This window comes from Hakea prostrata, chromosome 3 (genome assembly GCF_041222555.1).
Source record: "Hakea prostrata isolate BN-2017 chromosome 3, UWA_Hpros_2, whole genome shotgun sequence".
Taxonomy (NCBI): Eukaryota; Viridiplantae; Streptophyta; class Magnoliopsida; order Proteales; family Proteaceae; genus Hakea; species Hakea prostrata.
The window spans coordinates 18868466-18875498 of NC_142602.1; positions in this window are offsets into that span (position 1 = coordinate 18868466).

The following is a 7033-nucleotide window of genomic DNA, read 5'->3' on the forward strand; positions in this document are numbered from 1 at the left end:
GAGTACTTAAAAGTGCTTGAAATGATAAAAAAAATGCAAAATGGTGAAACTTGGGGGTGGGGGGAATGAGGGGGAAAACACTTGGCTTCCACCTTTGTATTGTGCTCTAAACTCTGCGTATGCGAATAAAAGGAATTAATGAAATGAAACCTAGTTGGGGAATTTTAGCAGTTTTGATAGGTTTCATTGAAATTTCCCGAATTTTGATCGAAACCTAGGACTTCTTTTGTTCCCTCATGGTTTTTGTTTCAAACTCCCAAAAATTCTAGTGAAATTTTAAAGTTTTGATCGAATTTGGGTCAGAAAGCTTGGCAGCATGGTAGGCCTCCAACGGATGACAGGAAGAAGTCAGAGTGTAAATATTGTTCGAAAAAGATAGGATCTAGTGGGGCCACTCGACTAAAGGTCTATCTAGCGAGAAGGGACCGCAATGTGCTTAGATGCCCCAATGTCCCTTATGAAGTTAAGGTGGCAATGGAAAAATACGTGAGAGGAGGGCTACAGAAGAGTGCAAAGAGGGATGAGTTCCACCGAACATACTTAGAGGAGCTGGGAGAGCAGGAGCTGTAGAACATGGATCTAGATGAGCTAAACCATAATGTATCATCCTTAGAGATGGAGATAGAGAGAGTATTGAGGATGAGTGAAGTCTCATAGACTCCATAAGATTAGGAGGATATAGAGGGTCAAGGATGCCGAGTCATCTATTTTGAGAGGGAAGGGGGAGGCAACTCTAGTATGAGGAGGAGCCATAGTGTCAGAGAGCTCCTTTTCCATGGGTCCCACGGCCCTGACCTAATGCTACATCTATTGCACCTAAATGCAGTGCTATAGATCCCAACGTCCAGATACAACGCACTAATCTTGACTTGTTTAGGAGGTCACAGACAAAACAGAAGAAATTAAAGCATTTGTGGGGTGATGTGAAGAAGAAGACAGGGATGGCCTTCTCTAGGTGGGCATTGTATCATAGCGTTCCTGTGCACATTGTATAGAGGCCTTATTATAAGGCAATGGTGGATGAGATCAATGGTTCTAGACATGGGGTATATAATGTATGTCTCCCATGACATGAGGAAGACTTGAAGACCTATATTATGGTCTTAAGCCGATGTGGAGGCACTATGGGGTGGCAGTGATTTGTGATGGTTGGACTGGTCCCATCTGACATGAGGAAGACTTGACGACCTATAATTTTATGTTGAATTGTGATAGGAGAATGGTGTTCCTCAAGTCTGTTGATGCATCCAGTCACAAAAAGATGCAAAATACATATATGGATTGTTGAAAAGTGTGGTGAAAGAGGTTGGAGTTGAGCACATGGTGTAGATTGTTACAATAATGGCTCCAACTTCAACAAGGCTGGGATGAAGTAGATGAAAAATCCCATATATAGACTCTTCTGAACTGCTAATGCGGCACATTGTATTGATTTATATTGAAGGACGTGGGGGCAAATCAAATTTGTGAAGAAGGTTGTTCAGCGGGCTCAACATGTGACCATATTCGTATACAACCATGGATATGCATTGGATATGTTGTGGTGATTTGGTGAGGCCTGGGGTCACCATATTTACTACAAATTGGATGGCCTCAAAGAGTTTTGAGAAGAAGAAAAACCAATTACATATAATGTTTACATCATAAGAGTGGTGATTGGCCCCTATCATATTCACCAGCAGGGAGAGCCGCACAGGCCACAATATTTGGTGATCTCTTTTTGGCAAATCTAAAATTTATTGTGAAGCTTCTAGGCTTTGTGGTGACAATGTTGAAGTAGGTAGATCAACAAAGGAAACAAAAAGTATATCTTGAGGGCAATCAAAGATTCCTTGATATCATCCTGGAGTGGTGTGTTCAATTGGTTGGTGAGTTGAAACTTATTAAATTTTTTTCCAAGTTATTACTTAATACTTATTATGTTGTTGTGTAGCTTCTTACCATCTCATTTATTGGTTTGTTTGGTAACCCATTATTTGAATCCCATGTACGACTACAACATAGAGCTTGGGATGAGGATAGACTTGATCCGGGCAGCCCATTAAGCAGTGGAAAGGTTGGAATCGAATTTGACGAAGCAAGCATAAATTATTAATGAGGTAAGATTATGATTTGTGAGATGACTAGTACTTAAGATAATTACTTATCTTTTATACTTACATTGTAATTATTTATTGTAATTAAAGGCTTTTGGAGATGCCATTTGTAGCTTCGATCGCTCAGTGGCTATTTAGGCTCGGAGGACCACCACTCCTAGTTAGTCACTTAGTCCAAGTTTTACACACTCAATTTTTGTTTTTTATACAATCAAGTTTTAGCCTTATTAATGGGTTGGGTATTTTTCTTTAGTTGAGTGGTGGCTGCAATATGGGTTAGACTCGGAGTACTTTATTCATATTGTAGTTAAAGTTTTTTCCCAGACATCTTCTACCACCAGGTGCAAGCGTAATTGGAGCACATTCATTCAAATTAATACATTCTAAGAGGTGGAATCGATTGGGGGTGAAGTGGCTAGAAGATTTTGTATATGAGCACAGTGCACTATAATATGAGGTTGAGAGAGGGCACATTAGAAAGGTCAGGATGGAGGTAATGGGGACAATATTGAGTTTTCTGAAATCTTTGCCATTAATGTTGATAAGGAAGAGAACCCCTTATTTGAGAGGGCCAGAGAGCCATTGTTAAATCAGGCGGGAGGTCGACCCAACAGTCATATTGCACGAGAGATGGGAGCTAACGTGGACAAGTTTTTGGCGAAAGATGGGAGAGTACACACCGAGCTTAGTCGTGTTTCTATATACCGCTCCCTAATACATCCAGTGTCAGTGAGGATAATATTGTGTGGTCAGTTGATGACGATGATGTTACTCAGCCACCCGTTACTTAGGCATATGATGAAGATGACAGCGACGATGGTGATGATGTTGCACCTGGCAGTGGGGATGACAATGGGTGTGATGATGATGATGATAGACCTGGTGTTAGGATTTAGCTGATCCTAGGGAGAGACCACCCCCACTGCCACCCCCCAGAGCAAACAGTGAGCCTACTTGAGAGTCAGGGAGAGGAAGGGTCATTGAGGTTCACGAGTGAGAGTAAGTTCAGCCACGCTACCTAGGATGCCAATCATGATGGAGAAACATCTCGAGGTCGTACATCTACCTACATCGAGAAGGGGAAGAGGAGGCAGGATGGACACAGGTATAAGGATGAAACCTATCGTACAAGTCTTACCATTCTATGGATGTGGGTAGCTTTATAGGCTCCATGATATCTATAAGTTTAGATGATTCGAGAGGCTCCATAGCCAGATACTAGATATTAGCAACAGTAGATCCCCACTCGTATGAGAGTGGTATGAAGAGTGTTGCATCTTCTTCTGGGGCTTATGGTCATGCACCTTATGGGTTTTTTTCAGGATTATGGGGGACATACACTAGTGGGATAGACTATGATGTATTATCCACAACACTTGACAGGAGGACAGTGTATGTGCACAGGGTGTAACTTATGTGGATACTAGCTTTAAGGCACATACCTTTGTGGAGCAAATCCTTTGCGTGGAACCACCACCATCAGGACTTCTCTATCCAAACTAGATATCTTATGCATGTTGATGACCAGACCTATAGAGCTGCAGTTGTTGATTACCTTGACAACTATAGGCATAACATGTCATAGGATGTCTAATGTCCCTTGGTTAGAGGAGAGGATGTTACAGGCATAATACTACTTGAGTCAAGGGATGGATCCATCGAGGCACTCCTCTTGTCACTAAGTTAGTGAGTTTTACTTTCCTTTTATTTTTATTGTTAGTGACATTGTATTTGATGTTTTGAAATTGAAGTTAGAAGTTATATATTGAATGTTATGTATTTAAGTAGTCAAATTTATAGTGTACTTCTCGGACAACTCTACATTGATGTTACATAATTTGAATGACATATCTAGCTTGATTTCTTTGGCAAAATGCATGTGCCAATGTTTTCTTTATACTCTATTTAGCTTAAATGTAGAGTCCCACCCCAAAATACTCCCTAAAACTTGTGAAACTTGTAGGAAAAAGTCCCAAGTTTCCATAAACTTTCCCAGGTTTCCACCCAAGTTTCCAATTTTCACATGGTCGAAACTTGGGTTTCCCTCGAATTGTTTTCCATGATTCACACAAATGCAGCCTTATTTAAGAGGTTGGAGCATAGGTAGAGGAAGTTGAAGCACATGTGGGGGAGTGGGAAGGAGAAAGTGGGGCTCGCTTTGTCCAAATAGGCCTTGTATCATAGCATTCCAGAAAATGCAGCCCTGGGGCCCTACTACAACAATATATTTGAGGAGATGGACAGGGCTAAGAGTGGTATATAGGGGCCCACCACACATGAGACCTATAATGTGTACTTGCCTAAGCATAAGGAAGATTTGAATCAATACATTACAGGATTGAAGCCTATGTGGGCTCATTATGAGTTAATGTTATGTGTGATGGTTTGATTGGTCCCACTAGACAGTCCATCATCAATTTCATATTGAATTTTGATAAGGAAGATTTGAATCAATATATTACAGGATTGAAGCCTATGTGGGCTCATTATGGGGTTAATGTTATGTGTGATGGTTGGACTGGTTGGTCCCACTAGACAGTCCATCATAAATTTCATGTTGAATTGTGATGGGAGGATAGTGTTCCTTAAGTCAGTGGATGCATCCAAGGAGAAGAGGGGTTAATGTTGTGTGTGATGGTTGGATTGGATCATGTGATCTAAATTGTGACAGATAATGGATCCAGCCACAAAAAAGTTGGGCTGAAGAAGATGGAGAACTCCAGATATTAAATACATAGTTGATGCTCCTAGTACTAATTTTAAATACATATATATGCTTGATGATTCATTGCTTTTTGCTTCTAGCCTTCTACAAAAAAGCTCTTTTGGACATGCTTTTTCTGGGCAGTTATAAGCTGTTTGGACTCCATTGTTGCTGAAGGACATCGGTCAATGCAAGCTTGTGAAGAAAGTGGTGGACTAAGCCAAACAGGTCAACAGTTTCATTTATAACCATGGAGTTGCACTCCAGATGATGAGGGACCAGTGTGAGGGTGGCTTGGTGAGGCTAGGCATAACCAAATTTGCAACCAATTGGATTGCACTACAGAGCTTTGAGAGCAAGAAGGTTGGCCTCAGGTCCACGTTTGCATTGTAGCAGTGGTTTGGAAAACTTAGTTGTGTGACCGAAGCCAGAAAATAGAGATTTTTAATGTAACTCCAGAAATAAAACTTATAACTCCAGAAATAAAACTTCGAATAGGGAGACACCTTGGTCAAACGATTCTCTTAAGTGGTTCCCCTTAATGCTTTAAGCCTCAACCCTACCAATGAAGAACACTTGTGTACCCTAGATTCACAATGATCAACAATGGACCAATACACGAGGACCTAGTATGAACCAGCCAAGTACCACTAGGTCAGAATATGCTAATAGCGTATGGGGTCGACTTGAGGAAACGAAAGTTGAAGAGACAGCAATACATGTGCAGCCACAGCTCTTGGAAGCAACAACAGCAAAACCTTTTTTACAATTTCAACCCTGAAGTTAAATGGTTAAATGTATCGAAATATAAAGACTAAAATCCTAATCATAACTTGGAACTCAAAGTGTATTGGATTTGCACTCTAACACAGACTGAAACAAGACCACATGCTAAATGATTATGATAACCCGTAATAACTATATAGGCCCCTATTGAGGTGAACCCTACCTTGCAAATGGATCATCAAGAAACAGAAGCAACAATTCTTAAATGTGTCAATGAAAGTAAACGTTCAATGTCAACTTGAGGCTGAAGAAGAAAGAAGTACAAGCAATACTTATTGAAGATGGTTCAGCATATCCAAAATGCAGTTAAATTCCACAAGAAATACAAACCAGATGCTGCCCAGATCGAATATGTATTGGACGGGTTCATTATCATCCACAGAAGTTGGACAGACATAATTCTGCAATATATACTTCCAAGAATAAAAATATAACCGAACCATCCAACAAGTAACAACTTGACATGAAAAAAATGTATTACACTAAGAAAGAGATCAGTTATGACAGAATTAACCTTATTTCTCGAAAGGATGGCCAGTGAATGCAGACAATCCAAAGCAACCGGGGCTTGTACAACTGCTCGAAATTCAGGATAATATTTTACAGAAGCACATAAAGAAAATATCTCATGCAGCCTGACAAGCAATGGCAAGTGAAAACTGATCTAAAGTTGCCAAATCTTCAGGAGGGTGATAATGAACTGTCTTTTTGGTACTACTGACCTCAATCCAATTTATTGGAACCTTTACATTTGAAGGCAACTGCAGCCAAAGCTGAATCAAGTTAACCTCCAACCAAACAACAAAATGATAAATAAATTACCTGGAAATTTAAGATCACCACGTAATCGTACTCACTGAAACCATGAGCTTTGCAAACTTAAGTGAAATGACTGGGCCTGAAGCAATGCCATCAACTAATAGTAATTTATCGATAAGAAGATAATACTATCCTAAATGCATAAAAAATAAAAAAGATAGTGTAAATAATTAACAAACGAAGAGGCAGATCTTCTGTTGAACAAAGTCACCTACTAACTTTATTGAAAACATTAGGAAGGAAAATTAATAAATAAAAAACGGTCCAAGAATTCTACCTCAAAAGGAGTCCAAATCCTCATCCCTGAAGTTGTTCCATGATAATCAGGCATAAAACGAACGAACATCAACTAAAACCTGTATCAAATCTGAAATTTGAGGCTGATCTCCCCAGCATATAAGTCCACTAACCATAGGCCCCGAAATTTGAGGCTGATCTCCCCAGCTAACCTCAGTTTGACCCCAGCCCCGAGACCAAGATAGGCCATGGTTCAACCATATCTCGATCAAAGCCAGGAACTTTCTTGAGGCCAACTTGAAACTCAGTTTCAATTCCGGTTTTCTGTTCTGCCCATTGACATTTTGAACCCAGACCATGCATTGGTTTCATAAAACAAACACTCAAAGTA